Raw genomic sequence first — 15,274 nt, forward strand, 5'->3', positions numbered from 1 at the left:
TCTTCTTAGACCACAATTGTTTTTAGAGGTTTTTAGAAAACTCATCAGCAATATAGCTTAACATGTAATTCTTTCTTTCTTTTTTGCTTTGTTATATATGGCTGGTCCTCTGAGTCAACTTCAACCCAACCAAAAGTCCATATTTTCAGGTTTGATTTCGTTCATCTCTGCTTGGGTCTCAATGATCATTTTCTTCTTGATTTTTCTCTTTCTCTGCCCTGAGATTTTGATAATCGATTGTTTGTATAATGCTTAATGTACCTATTCAACTCATTTCTTACGTCGTTAAACCTAAATACATATTCAAGTCATTCCTTGTATAATCGTTGGATTTTGAATAGGAAGAACAAGCGAATTTCTAAGGGAAAGAAGGGAGGCAAGAAGAAAGCGTGATTTCTTTTTATCTGTGTGTAACAAGTTTATGATATTTTTTAGTTTTTGGAACTCTTTAAGTTGAAGATCTGGTATTTTGAACAAATTGTTTACTTCTCTTATCCATTTTTTTTATATATAAACTGAGCTGATCCTTTTTCCAAGAAGGATTGGTATGATGTCAAAGCTCCATCTCTATTCAGCACCAGAAATGTTGGTGGTCATGGGGCTGCTCTTCATGCTGTTGAGAAGGTAATGCCAACCATGGTTTCCCTTTTTGTCACTTTGTTAAGTTTTTATTTTATGKTATTTTATTTTATTGTACGTCTAGGATCGATTGAACATTGTCATTRTAGAAGCAAGAAACTYGATTTCAGGATCTCCTTGGGTGAATTGTATTTTTCTTCTGTGCATTAGATTTATATATTTGAGAAAATATAGCATTTTCAGTGTAAGCACATAGACTGAGATAATGATTTAACTTGCGTATTTGTCAAGATTTAGAATATGAAGTACCATTATACTTAGTTCAACTGTTGGTGTAAATCTCTTCGTTAAATTAGGGAAGTTCACTGAAATTGGCAACTGGAATTGCCATGACGAGCCTAAAGTTATCTATACTATCTTATAAAGCATTTGTCTAAAACTCTTAAAAACTCTTAAAGACAACCTCTATTGCTTTAGGTACAACCTACTAAAGCATACTATCCCTAACCCCCGCCATCCCTAATCTGCGTATCCCTAAACCTAATCCCATTTTTATCGCCCCAACCCAATTCGATTTCATCTAAACGATTTCATCGCCCCAACCCAATTCGATGAAATAAACCCTAAACGATATCATCGCCAACGGAGTTTGAATAATACAGATTCGATTTAATCCCTAAATATTCTGAGATGATATCGATTGAGATGATATCAACTAGAGATGCATATATATTTGACATGTTCTTCAATCCATCAGTGTCAGTCCTGAATCTAGAGGAGGTATTCGTTCGTACTTGCAGCGATTGGAAAAGATTGCAGCTTACAGGTTCATATGCGTTTTCTATTCCTGTTTAATTTAATTTATGTAGTTTCTAATTGAACACAACAGATTGCATTTGGATGGATTTTGGATTGTTATCGTCGTTTTCGTTGTTATATTTGGAAGTTAGGGTTTGAAAGGTCAAGTTTGGGCCAAAGGGGCTTTTGCGGGAAAATTAGGGCACAACTTATCTACACGCAGTATCCAAATCCACCATCCCTCCAGGATTATTGTTCTTCGTAAAGGTACTATTTCTCTTGTTAATTTCGTTATTTTTTTCATAATTTTCAGTTTTCGTCACATTTTGGTGTATAAGTAGGTTTTACCTGCCAACTTTGATGAATCTCTTGTTTGTCGCTGGAATTCGAGTTATGCTTTCACTTGCAATGCTATCAACTGAGATCAACTACTGGTTATGATCGATACTCTCCGTATCTATATGTGTGTTGATGGACTAAATTTGGCATCATTTTAGGGTTTACGAGTTGTTTCAGTAGATTTTGATTTGTGACCGGACTCATTGGTAAAATAGGAAGTGGATAGGAGTTGGTCCAGAGAAGTGCTATTCGCTATTGTTGTTCAAGAAAAAAGGCAACCTCAAGTTTATGTTTGTTAATAGTATATTAGTATATGATTTTGGATAGGCTAAGGAAGGTGATGGCTGAACTTGCATTTGATGTTAAAGTTTGATTGCTGTTAAAGATACCATAAACAATTTATAAGATGACGCCATAGGAATCTAAATTATTCATTTTACTTGGAAATTTAAGAGAAGGATGAGATAAACCGAGCAATAAGCAATTTACTTGAATCCCAAGTTTATTTAGAGATAAAAGGAAAAAAAATGTCTGGGAAGGAAGAGGACTGTGGATAAATAACTCATAACCAACAAGTTAGCAAGTCATAAACACATGCAAAGTTGCATACATCTTTGTTAAATCGACTTGCCAGTGATCTAGAAGTAATAAAGGGTGATCATGCAAGTAATAACGTATTTTATTCAATCATATGCTTTAGAAGGAAAGATAAACTAACTGGTCCAAGGGTTATAGTAACATGACAGTTTATGTAGTTCAGTGGTTCCAATATTAATCGTGTTTACACTATACTAAACTGTCTTTATTTACCATTTCTTATAACTTGATGCACATAAAAGCATTTTTTTTCTCTCCCTCACCTTAGGATTATAAAGAGTGTTTTCGAAGTAAAAGTCGATGAAACTTAAAAAGAACTATTCACGAAAAATGTCTATTATTACTCATATATATATATATATATTCAGTTTGTAATGAGATAGCTATGCTGCTAAAAACATTACTGAACAAGTGAACATATTTATAATGTGTCAAATTATAGAAGGTTCAAAAAGTTAATCAACTTAACCCATCTACTTTGTGTCTGACATCCATTGTTAACAATGGACATACACGCTATTTGCCCATTACTACTAACCCTTATTCTCAGCATCCCTCTAAAAATGATCATGATAGCAGCTGTTATATGTTGGACAAAACAGTCATGGCATGTGCCTGCTGCCTGCTGTTGAAACTATGTACTATAAACAAAGAACAAATCACCAATATAACATTGTTCTAAGCTCCTACCTGTCTTAATTAATTAACAAATGCAGATGTAACAGCTACCATGAACTTTCCTCATCCAGATGGTTCTTGATATATTAACCTTAATGACAATTAGCATARCATCCTTATGATAGAGGTAAGCTAGATAAAATCACTGTCTCTTTTTGCAAAAAGCATCGGTGATTATAGCAAAAAGTGTCATATGGTTAGAGACAGCTCAGTTTGTCCAAATTTGCAAATATATGATATCCAATTGCAAATAACAAATTGTTATACTGTTTGTCAATATATAAATTGGTAATAACAGTAAATAGTTTGCAAAGAGACAACTCAATTGCATAATCACATTTGCATTTGTTAACCAAGTTATGAAATTATGTGTACTCGATCTTCTTCAATCTTCCAGGTAAACGTTTAGGGTTCTGTTTAGCATAGGGTTCTGTTTAATCTTCCAGTCTTCTTCTTCAATCATCATCTTCTGATTGTATTTTTTATATATTCATATAAATAAGTTCTTCATATTTTAAAAAATAATCAGCCTCTATGACACTTATCTAGCTCTATGGAATCACTGGTATGCTAATTGTTTATGAAACTTTAGTCTAATCTCACTCGACTTGTACTTTGTAATTGTGTAGGTTTGTCGACCCTTTGCATTGAGCTTTTTGAGCTTTAGGATTGCGGAGTTTATGTTTACCCTTGGGATAGTTGCTCACTCACACTTATAGCACCACAGATTGAACACTTTGTGGTTGAAGACTGTAACTGGGTTAGACTTCACAAGACAAATTGTTTAGAGAATCTTTTCATTGGTAACCATAGGGTAAAATTCCAAATTTTCTCATTTCATTAGGATGTTTGGATGTGCGTTTAAACTCATAATGATCAATTTATATTTTGGTCTTATTCCTTTTGCAGTGCTTACCATGTTGGACTTTATTATTGATATGGTTCAGTTAAGTTGAAATTAGATGTCACAATTATACATAATTTCGTAAACAGTGGGACTTGAGATATCATAAACTACTTCTGGAAGTGTGTAAATTGGAGAAAATCTCCACTTGATTGTAGATGCCTTGATTCTTACATTTCATTGAGAACTTAGACACACATTACAAACGAACTTTATGTATGATATTAATTAGTTTGGCTTAATAGTCTGTCATTATTTTTTACTTAAGATTATTTAAATTGTAGTAGCTTTAAAACAAACAGGTTGGAGTCGAAACATGCAATCAGTTTGGGTAAGGTCAAAATTGCTTTCTTTGTTCTTCTTCCTTTTCGTGAATCTTCCTGCGCCAAAACCAATCAGTAAGGTCAGCCATATCTAATACTGTTGGAGCTGTTACTGTAAACCATATTTTAGTTCTGGTTTTGTTGTTTGCAATCATTCAACTTGAAGTTTGCTTTTATTGCTAGATATATGTTTTTTTTTCTTTTACATGGGATTAAGTATAGATGCTTTTAAGTATGGGTTTATACATGTTTATGTGGATCTCTGATTAGAAATAGCAACTGATTGGCTTCTTGGACAAAGAATCTTTATCATGTATGGCAATGGAAGATTGTCAAGGATTGGGGATTGTAAATGATCTTTTTATTTAAAGGTATGGCCGTATGGGGGTTGTTAATACAGATCAGATATTTCAACTATTTAATGAGCAGGACCAAGTTTGGATTTTTACATTCTTCATTATCCATTGTTGATCAATGTTTCAAACAGGTTGGCTTCAAAATGTTTTTAGAGGTTGCTGCATCTCTACATATTCGTAATAGGTTGGCTTCAAAATGTCCTTCCATAGGGACGAAGGTACATTTGCTTCTCCTCTCCCTCTCTAAACTAATTTAATAGAATGTTACTGAGTATTGCAAGAAATTCACCAAAAAAAAATCCTGCAGTATTAGCATTTAAGAGTCAATGTTAATACTTGGATAATATATTGGATCGTGAAAGGAGTCACTCTGTAGGTAATATTTCGACCCTATTGCAGCATGAAAAGATTGAGAAGATTGGTGAAGGAACATATGATGTGGTCTACAATGCTCGTGATAGAATAACAAATAAAACTATTGCTTTGAAGAAGATTCGTCTCGAGCAAGAAGATAAGGGAGTTCCAAGCACAACTATAAGAGAAATCTCGCTGTTGAAAGAGATGGAACATGAAAACATTGTCAGGTATATTTGAATGTTAGGACACTCTTAAGAATTTAATTGAGCAATAAGCAGCTATTTTATTTGGCATCTAGGCCTCTGATATTTGTGTTTCAATAGATGGTGCATGCTCTTATATATATGACTTACAAGGAATGGAGTGGAAATTGGGATGTTTGTTTTTAAATATGTAATTTTACCGCAATAAGTAGCCAAAACCCAAGGTTTATGAAATCTTTTATTTGTGATTGGATTAGTGGCCCTATATAAGACCTCCATTTTCTTTCTCTGTTATTGTGTAAAAATCTATCATTGACAAAGACCATCTGCTAATTTGATTTGGAAATGTTTCCTTTCAATCTATATATGCTTCACTCTCCAACATTTCTTTTTTAGGCTCCATCATTCCTGTTTGCTTTCTACCTGAATGGCTTTCACTCTCCACTATTCTCAAAAGAAAGAAAATTGCAATTAATGTTTGCAATTGCTAAGACTGTAATTCTACTTCTGCAATAAGTAAGTTTATTGCTTGCGTAGATAGACAATTGGATTTTAATGCTTAGAAGTCAATTTTTGTGTCATATTAAAGAAGAACTTAAAATGAGAACCAATGCTTCTATTAGTTTTACTCGATTATATAGATGAAGCTTCATATAGCTTTTCAATGATCTGTGACTCTGCTTCTATAATTGTGGATGTCAGTATACCTTAAGCCTCTAATAAGATAAAAAAAAACATGTATAAGTCCTCCCGAAACATGGATGTTTGAAGTTTCAAGTTATGAAGTCTTAGGGGCCGTTTACCAAACACTTACCTGGGTAAGTGCTTACCAAGTCACATTACCTCACTGGATGAATATGGTAAGGACTAAGAATCTTACCCGGTAAGAGCAAGACAAGGACCATGAGTCTTACCCGGTAAGTGAGGGCGATGACTCTTACCACGATGAGCGCTTACCGGGTGAATTGTTGCGTACAATGTCATTTTGATGGACTAAAATCTTACCTGATAAGTAAATAACAGTGTTAAATTTTACCCGTAAGCACTTACCGGGTAATTTTCCTCATCGGATGAACATGGCAAGGGCCAAGAATCTTACCCGGTAAGAGCGATGATAATGATGGAGAGTCTTATACGGTAAGTGAAGGTGACGACTCTTACCCAGGTAAGCGTTTATCTGGTAAATTGTTGCATAAGATACGTTTTGATGTACTACAATCTTACCCAATAAAATAAATTATAGTTTTGACTCCTATAGTTAAACACTTACCGGGTAAGCATTTAGGTAAACGGCCCCTTAGTTTAAATTAAAAGAGGACACTCGAGACTTGGTACAGGGATGGCCAGTATCTGCTCTTGGCACTCTCAAGCCTTCCTTACCTTCTCCCAACCAAAACCTGTGTCTGTTCTTAATTCAAAAATTTTGCTTAGGATTAGATAATTTATCATAGATGTAACTTAAACTAATAAAAGTTCATACATCATGTGTTTTTTTAGTATATCTGCTGCCAATAGATTATTTATTGAATGATATATGTTTGGTGACAGGTTACATGATGTCGTACACAATGACAAACGTCTGTATTTGGTCTTTGAGTACCTAGACTTAGGCTTGAAGAAACACATGGAATCTTGTCCAAAGCTCTCAAAGGATCCTCATCTTGTAAAAGTGAGTAATCTTTTCATGCCTCCTAGAGGTTGGTGTGTACCCTAGGACTGAACTTAGTTGAAATACCAATGGTTTCAAAGTTCAATAACATTTTCTCTAGAAGTTTACAGTACATGAAGGCCCTTTTCTGAGAGGATTTGGATACCAAACAAGCAACATAGTGCAGCTTGTAGGGATGGTAGTGAAGATCCAAACACTTATGAATAAACGTTTACCAAGTCATTTACCTTACCGCTTGAGCATACATAACAAGAATCGAGAATTTTACGCAGTAAGAGAGAAGACAAGGACCGAGAGTCTTACCCGTAAATGAGAGTGGTGACTCTTATCTGGTAAGCGCATACCAAGTAATTACCAATCCATTTTGATTGCCGGAAATGTTACCTGATAAGGTAACCGAGGGCAGTGAGTATTGGCGGTAAGCATTTACCCGATAAGCATTTACGTGATAAGTGTTTGATATACATGCGAATGATCGTGTGAAAAAAAGAGTTAAGGTGAGAAGCGTAAGAAGGAATATGGACCATGATCACCTTTAATCTCAAACCCACCCATGAAAATCGCGCTTGATTCGGGGACTGATCCGGTGCATCTCATCATAATGTGAATCCAAGCGTGAAGATCCCTTCTTACGCTTTTCTCTTCTTCTCACCGAAAACCAACGCTTGATATACAACCCCAAGTTTTTATGTTGTGTTTTAACTATGTTGAAATGTTGTTGTGACCATAGGATAACAAATTCCAGAAGGCAAGAAATTCAAGCATAATCATATGGGTAATAATGACAGTAGAGTCCAGGACATATAAATTCAAGCATAATCATATTGGTAACAATGACAACGGAGTCCTGACATATAAATTCTAGCATACTTTTCTCTTTTTTTGCATCCATGGCCATTATTTTCATTGTTCATTTGGGAATGCAATGCCATTTGTACATACAACCAGTAAATTATTTATAAATGTTTTGATTGATGTATGTTATTTTGCAAAGTGATTTATATTTGCAAGGTAATTTATTAATTTAGAACATTTATTAATTGGTCATCGTTCATTCAATTTTAAATTATATAGAAGGTTAAAACAACAATTTTTACGCCATTCAGACATTGTATTTAGAACATTTATCAAACAATCTTTTTTTATTCTACACTAAATCATATAAAGTCTTTTAATCATTCTTCACCATATCATTTTGTATTTACCAAACCACCCCTTAGATTAGTTGATCTAATTCAGTTGTTTATTGTATATGATTTTTGTAATCGACATAATCCAACTAGATTTACACAGTCGATCAGTAACAACGAAGGATTAAATTGGTTTGGTTTTATCCAATATTTTGATCAATCACCGAATAATTTCAACCATTTTTATACACCAAGATGCAAAATACAAATATTACATAAAATATTTCTTTTTGTACTTTATCAGTAATTAGATTAGATTGGATTTGTTTAAATATTATTTTATTTTAACAATTTTTCGTCGATCGGCTACAATTAGAACCATAATATTATTTATTGAAAACGTATCAATATGTAAATCTTAAGGGGTCATTTACCAAATGTTTACCTGATAAGCATTTATCATATCATTTACCTTATCGAATGAATATTACAAGGACCGATAATCTTACCCAATAAGAGTGATAAAGATGGAGAGTCTTATCCGATAAGAGTGATGAGAAAGATGAAGAGTCTTACCCAGTAAAAGTGACGATAAAGACGTAGATTCTTACTTGGTAAGTGAGAGTGACGACTCGGTAAAGATGGAGGGTTTTACTCGGTAAGGGCTTACCTGATAAATTGTTACATATGATACCATTTTGATGGACTACAATCTTACCAGTAAAGTAAGATATATTCTTAAATCTTAGCGGTAAGCACTTAGGTAAACGACCTCCTAAGTGCAAATATATCATCCTTAAAATATCCTCAAACAAAACCACCAAAGCATCAAAATCGTTTACATTTACAGTTCCCGCCGCATTGTGCGGGTACACCACTAGTAGTTTATAATGTATTTTATGGAAGGATCCTTGTATGTAAAGATCTATATCTATAAATGAATACATATAAAATAAAGATTGTATGACATGAAGTAGTATTATGGGATTTAAGTATTAAAAATAATTCTGGTGTTGTTTTCGTTATTCGTATTGATGGGGGAATTGACAGATTGAAGATCATTCTATATAAATGAATAATAGTATGTATAAAATATATTATGATATTTGAATTGTGGTATTGTTTATGTTACCTCACGTTATGAATCACTTAATAGGTTGGAGAATGATTATATATATATATATATATATATATGAGAGGAGAAGATACGCATTCGAAAATTAAAATGGTTACTTGGCTAAAGTACGCATTCGATTCATATCTTACAAAAAAATGATATAAAAATAAAATTTAATTGAATATTTATGAATAAAAGGAAGATGGATTTGAGTAGTTAATTTTTTGAATTATAATGGTATTTTGATTATCTAACTTTATCCCTTTGTTTAAAATATTCACTAAAACTAAATGTCACGTTTTTTTTACATAAATTTATATCATCGTGCAACGCACGATGTCGAAGACTAGTTCTTCTAAAAAGGGGATATTGTAATGATCGGTTTTGAATTGTAGTTAGTCGGGTTTCAAAGATTTTATAGCGGTGGAAAGTTCAGGGGTAAAAATGTGGCATTTGTTGGATGTTGAGGGATCTTTAGTGAAGTTGATTTCTCCTCCTTGTGGGTTTAAATTTTGGATCCAATAAGAATTGGATGATAAATGGTTTCATGTGGGTAGGGATGGCAAAAAAAACCGAAACGACCGGTGAAAACCGAAAACCGAAACTTTCGGGCCGGGTTCGGGGACGGGGCGGGGATCGGAGACGAATTCGAGGATTTTAACGGGGACGGGGTGGGGATGGTGATCATCGGCCCGGCCCCGCCCAATATGTATATATATATTAATTTTAATTTAATACATACATATATATATATATATATATATACATATATATATACATATATATATATATATATAATATCATTAAAAAAATATTAACATTAAAATTTAAAAAAACTTGTATCCACTTTACCTCAACAACCCAGATAAAGCTCACGAAAAAGTCTAGTTTATTTGTCTAAAATCGTGATTTTAGTTATATGATGTTTGAATTTCTGTTTAGTTTTATATTGTAATCTAATACATTGTTTGTAATTTGTTCTATTATGTTTGAGGCAAAACTTACGTCTTTAAAAAAATTGTAATTTACTTTTAATTGTGTAAATTAACATGTTGTAATTTTTTTTTCATATCGGTTTCGGTTTTGGAATCGGGTTCGGTTATAACCAAAGGTGAAAAGAAGAATTTTTACTCTTAACGGGTTCCCCAACGGGGATCGGGGAAACCGCGGGGACCCGATAAGATCCCCGACGGGGATCGGAATGGTTACGGGGAAGGTTTTAGCTATCGGTTTCGGGGACGGGGATACCAATACCCGGCCCGTTGCCATTCCTACATGTGGGGAGGGGTGAGGCTGGTGCATGACCATGCACCGCCTCCCCTTTTTACTTACTATATATAGGATGTGCTAGGGAGTTTTTCACTGTTTTGATGAATATGTTTATAATACTTTTAGTAATTATTGTGTTATATGATAGAAGCTGTAAGTTTACCCTTTTTGTTATCATTCAAATATATGATCTGTTAAGGACTTGTTATGGTTCAAGGGATGTCCGATGAGGACTCTTATCAGACATAATGTTGTCTGATGAGGACTCTTATCAGAGGTAGTGCTGTCCAATGAGGACTCTATTCGAACAAAGTTTCAACCAGTGAGGGCGTCTAATCGCCAAGTTTTTTTCCGGTGAGGGCGTCTCATCACCCAAGTGTTGACCCAGTGAGGGCGTCTCATCGCCTAAATGTTGATCAGAGAGGGTGTTTCATCATTCAAGTATTGTCCAATGAGGGCAGTCCTTGGCCCTATATTGACCGAAGAGAATGTTCAACAAGTATTATTCTTTGTGAATGTTTTCCGAGGTTTAATTATTATGTTTATGTATTATATACATATATCTGGTGGGGTATCTACATTAGAGGGCGGGGAAGTTGTGATAGTTGATAAGGTACGTGCGAATAGATAGCGGACCAACCGCGATAGTTGGCAGGGTACCTGTGATGAATGGCGGGACAGCCGCGATAGTTGATAAGGTTCCTGCGTATAGATGGCGGGACAACTGCGATAATTGGCAGATTTATCTCTGATGGATGAGGGACAATTGCACAGTTTTTTTATAACTGATATATGGATTGAACTTACTATTTAAATTTTATAAATGTATAAAAGGTTATATGAGGGAATTCACTCACAAGACATTTTAGTCTAACTCTCAGTTGTTGTAAACTTTATTTTCGCAAGACAGCGCGAGACTGAAAATAAAGGCAAGAGAAAAATATGACAGACATTTGTCTGACCTTTAATTTAGTTAAAACAACTCTTGTTGGAGATCTATCACGTTGTATAGCTTTGATTTGATCTATTGTCTGTAAACAAAATGGTATTATCTTATACACATATATGTTTATGTTATGTAATCGTATGGTTGGAATGGTATGTTTTTGCGTGGGGAGTTGTTACAAGCTACCCCTGCGATGTTGCGTTGTGCATCTTGATTTAAAGATGAGCACTTAAAATGTCAATCGTGTTTCACTTTTCTCTCTTTTTTGTCCATCTAGATGCTAGTTGTATACCCATATAATGTAGTTGGGTGTAAATTTTGAATATATGTAAGCAAAAATACCTAGTACAAATAGGTTTTTTCAAAATATATTTGTGGATCCATTTCACATTTTTATGTAGAATGTGGGAAAGAATAAAAACTAATTAATGTTAAAGTTATGAAAAACATGTTTCCATGTGTGAGAATGATTGATACATGATGTTGTTATAGGATCTTCATCGTATTCATCGGTTCTAATTCTTCCAAGATTCTTAAGACTACTTGGAGTACAAACAAGTTGGCATAAACAGTGACTAAAATTACAGTGGCTATTAAAGTTTTTTAATTCAAAAATAAAATGTTAGTTGAAAATTTTGTTTTTGGTTGCTACCATGATTTTGGAGCTGAAGTTTGTGATTTATCAATAGATAAATTCTTTTTAATGCCCAAAGAGTTGTTCTCAATAAAACATAAGGATATTCACAATAATACTTAAATGCATGTTTTTTTATTTAAACATGTCAATACTTTTTTTTAATAAAATAGGAATCAACTAATATAAGTAATACTTTTCCATAAAAAAAACACTACTTATATACTTCTATTTGGAAAAAAAAAAAAAAAAAACCACAACAACAACAGTTGTAGAATAGTTAAAAAAGTAAGTTTACCATAGACATACATGTATATATAAGAACATTATGCTCTTGGCTCAAGCCTCTTCGATCAAGTTGGTTACAGGTTTAAGGTTCTCTTCCTTCACCAAGTCAACCAAGTAATCCAAATTCTTGGGTTTCAGTCAAAAGAATCGAACTTTCTAGTAGTTGAATTTCTGTAAAGTAGTAGTCAAAAATGTTTTATACCAACTGCTTTTTTTAACCGGTCAAGATTAACCATTTATTTTTTCACACATGATTTTTACAATAGATGTCAATATTTATAAACAAAAATTTGAACACACATACAACTTTTAGGTCTAACATTTTCAACATTCAGACCTTGTAATAAGGTCTATTGGTCTAGGCGGATAGAAGGTCGACATGCTCAAATTTTGTGCAATGTTTTGTATGACGATAAAAGTTAAGCAATCAAAGCCGTCCAAAAAGTCTAAAGGAGGCAACACAATGCATCTCTTTGAACTTCTCCTCTTTGAATTGTACAGGGGCACACTCCACATGCCTAGTTGTGACCGATGTTCTATATACAACTCCTTATACATGAAGGTCTGGTAATGCAACATTGAGAATACCACTTGTAACCCAAATTCAATCTTTTTATTCTCTCACTTTTTTCGAGAGTTGAGGGACTTCACCCAACCCCCTCCCCACCCCCGACTCCACCACTGAGTGGGATATACTAGGATAGTTTAGTGACTCCTGGACCATTTCTCTCAATCACAACCTTAAATGAATACCAACTTTTGTTAATCCAGAAACAAGAAAATCAAAATTACTGATGTTTGTAATAACTTGTACCTATAGAGACATAACTTGTACATTTTTTTTGTTTTTCAAGTTATGTCCGAAGAAGGGTCTTTTATAATATACAACCTTTTATAGTATTTTATAATATAATATAGATTCATACGTATTTATGATATTTTATAATATTATTAAAATCGAAAAAATATTCGATAATTAACTTACTTTTTAGGCATTGATGAGAAGATTACAATTAGTATATTTTAATTAATATATAATTATGTATTTTAAATACAATAAAAGTTTAAAATGAAAAATGAAAACGTAAAAAATAAAAACAAATTAATTCGTATGTATTCATAATATTTAATAGTATGATTAAATAAAAAAAAATTCAATATTGGGCTCCTTTTGAATGTATAACCCAATATTGAATGTATTGAGAAAGAATTATAATGGCATAATTTATATAAAAAACGCATTTTTTTAATGTATTTTAGTTCATATAAGATTATTTATGTTGATATGATAAATGTGTAAAATGAAAACTCAAATCGTAAAGGATATAAAGTAAATTAAATAATTATATAAGGTTTTAAAGTCTAACTTAGAAATTAATATGATTAGACTAAAGTTTGTATATTTACATAATTCATGTGTGTTCATAATATTTTGTAGTGTGATTAAATCCAAAAATATTTAATATTGGACTTATTTTGAAAGTATTGACAAAACATTTATAATGAAATAATTTTGTAAAAATGTAAACGTATTTTTTAATGCATTTTATTTCATATACGATTATTTACATTAATATGATAAGAATGTTAATATATATATATATATATGTATATATATATATATGTGTGTGTGTGTGTGTGTGTCGGGAGGGTTGGGTTCAGTGAGACCAATTTGTTTTCATGAGACCCATGAAACCACATTTGTACATTTAAAACTTCATATATATATATATATATATATAGAGAGAGAGAGAGAGAGAGAGAGGGGGGAACAATCTTTTACAAACTCCCCCAAGGTTACAAACCATGCAAATTAATCCCAGCCAACCATTTATCTTATCAACGGTTGAGATTTTTCTAGATTAATATTGATTTAAAAGATTAGGAAAATGATAGTTTTGAAATTGTTGCATACGATATCGTTTTGATTGACTAAAATCTTACCCGATAAACAATGATAATGTTAAATTTTACCGATAAACGTTTATCGGATAAGTGTTTGGTAAATGACCCCTAAATTTTTGGATTCTTTTTTTCTTAAGCATGATGATGATGTACGCTATTCTAACTTTAACATGAGGACAGATGACCCTCTCCATCATATATAAAATTTGCTACCCTTAATTAGTTTTCAAAAGAAACAAATAAATGGAAAAATCTTATCATATGCATATCCAAGAAATTAAGACTATGAGGATCTTTTACATGCATGAATGAAGCAAAACCAAAGTAGAATTATTACAATTGTTCAAACACTCCAATAACCGTACGTCTTTATCGCCACAACACTAACTTAGAAGATCGATGCAGGCATCTTCATAATAAATATAATTAATGTTGATCAAAATTAATTAATTAAGCACTAATTAGAATTCATCAAAGCAAAGTTAAATAATTAAGAAGGAGACATATATATGAATGAATGCAACAACTAAAAAACCATATATATATATATATATATATATGGATGCATGCTAATTAATTAGTTAACTAGTGTTTGAGTGAGTCGTTCCAAGCCTTTGTAGCCTTCTCAATTAGTTCTGACTGCCTGTTAATCAGTAGCACCTCTTTAACGTCACGCTTAATATCCTCTCGATAATAATCCCTCCATTCATCTTCTATTTCGCTAAGTTCGTCAGGAGAAATAAACACCATGCAATCTCTTACCATGTCTTTCCCATACTCGGTGGCATCGTTACATGGGTACATAAGGTTTATAGCTAAATTCACGTGTGGAAAGCTTGCCTCAAACTCTTCCTTGGTCATGTGAGGTTCATCAACAACTTCTAAACTGTTCTTTTGAATCACGATATCTGCGTCCAAACTTGTCTTCACAGCAACATCATTATTCGGGACACCATCTTTCAGTTTTTGCTTCTTTGGCATTTGAACAGGTTGTTTCTTGTTCGACGGGGTTGGTATATCGACTTGTTTCATCAAACGATGTGCAGATCTGCTTACTTTTGTGGAAGGGGTTTCGTTTGCGGAAGATGAAGAGATTATCATGTTATCAAGATCATTGTTGGCCATTTTTCAAATGATAATATTGCGTCCAAGATAGAGATAGAGATATATATATATATATAT

At 33.0% G+C, this 15,274-nt stretch overlaps 1 long non-coding RNA gene across 1 annotated transcript; it reads left to right on the plus strand.

Annotated features, from left to right (window-relative positions):
* Nucleotides 1-1,305: 1,305 nt before the first annotated feature.
* LOC112501975 lies at nt 1,306-4,802 on the plus strand. Its single transcript, XR_003067593.1, has 4 exons — nt 1,306-1,405; nt 1,530-1,644; nt 3,621-4,589; nt 4,706-4,802. It is a non-coding gene; the product is annotated as an uncharacterized LOC112501975 (long non-coding RNA).
* The last annotated feature ends 10,472 nt before the right edge of the window (nt 4,803-15,274 follow it).

Source organism: Cynara cardunculus, unplaced genomic scaffold, assembly GCF_001531365.2.
Source record: "Cynara cardunculus var. scolymus isolate 2C unplaced genomic scaffold, CcrdV1 Un_Scaffold_779, whole genome shotgun sequence".
Lineage (NCBI taxonomy): Eukaryota > Viridiplantae > Streptophyta > Magnoliopsida > Asterales > Asteraceae > Cynara > Cynara cardunculus.